This window comes from Arachis hypogaea, chromosome 20 (genome assembly GCF_003086295.3).
Source record: "Arachis hypogaea cultivar Tifrunner chromosome 20, arahy.Tifrunner.gnm2.J5K5, whole genome shotgun sequence".
In the NCBI taxonomy this organism is placed as follows: domain Eukaryota; kingdom Viridiplantae; phylum Streptophyta; class Magnoliopsida; order Fabales; family Fabaceae; genus Arachis; species Arachis hypogaea.
This window is the reverse complement of record NC_092055.1, coordinates 78,214,657-78,218,937: the sequence shown is the minus strand read 5'-3', so window position 1 is coordinate 78,218,937 and position 4,281 is coordinate 78,214,657. Positions and strand designations below refer to the sequence as shown.

At 41.2% G+C, this 4,281-nt stretch overlaps 1 non-coding gene across 1 annotated transcript; it reads left to right on the top strand.

The window, feature by feature from the left end:
* Nucleotides 1–3,885: 3,885 nt before the first annotated feature.
* LOC112788567 (small nucleolar RNA R71) lies at nt 3,886–3,993 on the top strand. Its single transcript, XR_003195927.1, has one exon. It is a non-coding gene; the product is annotated as a small nucleolar RNA R71 (small nucleolar RNA).
* The last annotated feature ends 288 nt before the right edge of the window (nt 3,994–4,281 follow it).

Sequence of the window (4,281 nt, the reverse complement as noted above, 5' to 3'; positions counted from 1 at the left end):
CTAAGCTAGATCTAACCTAATCCTAATCCTAATTGTAGAGAAAAGTGAGAGCTTCTCTCTCTAAAACTAACTTTTCCTCCAAAAATTCAACTAAACTAAACTAGTGTGTAAAGGTATGTTGACTCCTATTCATTCCTTGGGTTAAATAGCATCAGAAATGAGTTGGATTTGAGCCTGGGAAGCCCAGAATTTGCCCCCAGTGGATTCACTTTAAGTGGGTCATGTGCGGACATCGGCGCGTACGCATACAGTGCGCGTGCGCGTCAACTGACAATTTTCCATCCACACGTACGCGTCATGTGCACGTATGCGTTGCCATGCGACATCACAATCCACGCGTGCGTGTCTACTGCGCGTGCGCGTCGTTGATCTTATCCCATATCTTTGCTTTTCCATGATTTCTCCACTTTGCATGCTTTCTTCTCCATTCCTTTGATCCATTTCTAGCCTTTTCAACCTAAAATCACTTAACAAACAAATCAAGGCATCTAGTGGAATCAAAGGTGAATGAAATTTAGCTAACTAAAGACCTAGAAAGCATGTTTTCACACTTAAGCACAAATTAGGAGACAATCATGAAACCATGCTATTTCATTGAATAAATGTGGGTTAAAGGTTGTAAAATCACCTAAATTGAGCACAAGATAAACCCTAAATAAGGGCTTTATCAGAAGCTCTTTTTCAGTAGTAGTGTAATTAGACTGAGCAGCATCTAAGGTTTTAGATGCATAAGCAATTACGAAAGGATCCTTACCTTCGCGCTGAGCCAGCGCCGCTCCAACTGCATGGCTGGAGGCATCACACATAATCTCAAATGGCTGCCTACAGTCTGGTCCTCTCACAATTGGAGCTTGAGTCAGGGCAATTTTTAGCTTATCAAACACTTTCATGCAATCCTAACTAAACTCGAACTCAATATCTTTTTGTAGCAGTCTGGATAAAGGTAATGCTACCTTATTTAAGTCCTTAATGAATCTCCTATAAAAACCTGCATGGCCAAGGAACGAACGGACTTCCCTCACAGAAGAGGGGTAAGGTAAACTAGAAATAACATCTACCTTTGCTGGATCTACTGAAATACCAGTTTGGGAGACAACATGTCCTAGAACAATCCCTTGTTTTACTATAAAATGACATTTTTCAAAATTCAATACAAGGTTTGAACTAACACATCTGTCTAATACTTTAGCTAAACTATCCAAGCAAAGGTTAAACAAATCACCATATATGCTAAAATCATCCATAAAAACTTCCACACAGTTCTCAATAACATCTGAAAAGATACTCATCATGCATATTTGGAAAGTAGCCGGTGCATTACATAAGCCAAAAGGTATCCTTTTGTATGCATACGTTCCTAAGGGACATGTAAAAGTGGTCTTCTCCTGATCTTCAGGAGCTATATGAATTTGAAAGTAGCATGTATAGCCATCTAAAAAGCAATAATGGGATTTACCTGACAGGCGATCGAGCATCTGGTCAATAAATGGCAAAGGGTGATGATCTTTGCGAGTAGCTTGGTTGAGACGCCTGTAGTCAATGCAAACCCTCCATGAATTCTGTACTCTAGTTGTCAGGAGCTCTCCATGCTCATTCTTGACTGTTGTGACTCCAGACTTCTTGGGCACCACTTGTACTGGACTGACCCATTCACTGTCTGAGATGGGGTAAATGATATCTGCTTCAAGTAGTCTGGTTACTTCTTTCTTGACAACTTCTAAGATGGTGGGATTCAGTCTTCTTTGGGGTTGACGGACAGGTTTTGATACCTCTTCTAAATATATTCTGTGCTCACAAACTTGAGGACTGATGCCTACTATATCCGCCAAGCTCCACCCAATTTCTCTCTCATGTTTTCTCAGCACACAAAGCAGTTGCTCTTCTTGTTGAGAAGTGAGTTCCCTTGCAATGATATAACTGAAAACTTTTGATTATCCTCAAGGTAAGCATACTTGAGTTGTGGAGGAAGGGACTTCAATTCCAATTTCTGCTCATGGCTAGGTTCTGGAGCATCCGGGGCTAGTGGTAATGATAAGGTGTCTGCATCATGTTCAGAGGGTGTCCCCACACTTGGACCTTGCTCCATGTGTTTCTCTTCTAATTCTTCTTGGTGAACTTCAGCTATAGTTTCATTAATGATGTCGCACTCGAAGATAGAATGATCTTCTGGAGGGTGCTTCAGAGCTTCATTTAAACTAAAAACTTACTGTTCTACCATCTATCTCAAAGGAGTAAGTTCCTGGGAATGCATCCAGCTTGAACTTCGAGGTATTCAGGAATGGTCTTCCAAGCAGGATTGATGATGGTCTTCCTGATTCATTAGGGGGCATTTCCAGGATATAGAAGTCAATGAGAAATGTGAGCTCCTTAATGCTCACTAATACATCTTCAACAATTCCAACTACTGTAATAATGCTTTTATCTGCTAACACAAAACGAGCTGCCGACCTTTTTAAGGGAGGGAGCCTTAGAGTATCATATATAGACAATGGAATTATACTAACAGATGCTCCTAAGTCACACATGCAATCAGAAAATATTACACCTCCAATGGTACAGTTAACCATGCATGGACCTAGATCACTACATTTTTCAGGTATACCTCCCATTAAACCAGATATAGAACTACCTAAAGGAATAGTTTCTAATTCATTAATTTTATCCTTATAAATGCATAAATCTTTCAGAAACCTTGCATATTTAGGTACTTGCTGAATAACATCAAAAAGGGGAATAGTTACCTCAACCTTTTTGAAAATTTCTACCATTTTGGGATCAAGTTTCATCTGCTTTCTGGGCTTTCTTGCAAGGTGTGGGAATGGGATAGGGATGGCACCACTTTCAGCTTTTGTATCCTTTGGTGCTCCATTCCTTTGCTGAGCTACTTCTTCTTCAACCTTGTCTTGTACTTCATCTTCCTCTTCAGCATCTTCCATTTCAGCATCTTCTACTTCCACTGAGTCTTTAATTAGGGCGTGTTCTATTGGGCTTGGCTCCTCATGGGTCCTCATTAGAGCTTGAAGGTTGGTTGGTGGAAGCAGGTAGTGATTCTATCCGAGCGGCGAGAGCTTGTAAAGTGGCATTCAGACCATTTAAAGTAGAGTTCAGTGTAGTCTGCATGTCTTGTTGTCCTTGCACAAGAGAACGAAGCATCTCGTCATTTGATGAGGAAGTAGGATAAGTGATCTGTGGGACATGTTGTTGGTTATGCTGGGGTCCTTGTGACTGTCTTAGGTGAGGAGCTCTGTAAGGTTGGTTCTGATTCTGCTGTCTGTTGTTGTTATTGCACCTTTGGTTTCCATTGTTATCTCTGCCTCCTCTATTATAGTTGTCCCTGCAGCCATGGTTGGAATTATCTCTCTAACTTTGGTTGGAGTTATCCTGCCATCCTTGGTTATAGTTTCCTCCTTGGTTGTAGTTGCCGCCTTGTTGATTGTATCCTTGATTCGGGCGGTCATAGAAGTTATGAGTAGCTGCCACAGTGTTATCTTCTTGTTGGAGCTACAGGCATTCATCAGTATAATGACTATAGTCAGCATAAATTCCGTATACTCCTTGTGGAACTAGCTGTTGGTTTTGTTATGGTGTGGCAGGCTGAGCTTGTTGTTGTTCGTTCAACTGCATTTGCTTCAGTAGGTTGGTCATTTCACATATACTCTGTGTAAGAGCAGAAGTCTCAGTACAGAAGGAAACTTCGGCAACGACTTTTGAGTGGGTATTCCTATGCCTGTGATTCCTGGTGGACTCAGCTAAGTTGCTGATCAGTTGCCATGCTTCATCTGCTGTCTTGTATTTTTTCAGAGAACCATTACCAGCACCATCTAGTGTAGTTTTATCCCGAGGCTTCATGCCTTGAGTGAAATAGCTGATTAACACCAGCCTGTCAATCATATGATGGTGGCATGTGTTCAGAAGGTTCTTAAAACGCTCCCAGTACTCATAGAGAGTTTCTAATTCACCTTGAACAATGCATGAGATCTCTTTCCTTAGTCTGTCTGTAACTTCAGCTGGAAAGTATTTTTCCAGAAATTCTCTTCTGAGCGTATCCCAGTTAGTAACAGTTTCTTCAGGTTGGGAGTAGTACCACTCCCTCACCTTTCCCTCAAGAGAAAATGAGAATGCGGTTAACAGAATAGAAGTTTCATTCGCACCATGACGCCTAATAGTAGAACAAGCGGTCTGGAAATCCTTTATGTGCTTAATAGGCTCTTGAGGAGGTAAGCCATGAAACTTGGGCATCAAATTGATTAATACAGTCTTTAGCTCAAAATATGCAGCCAG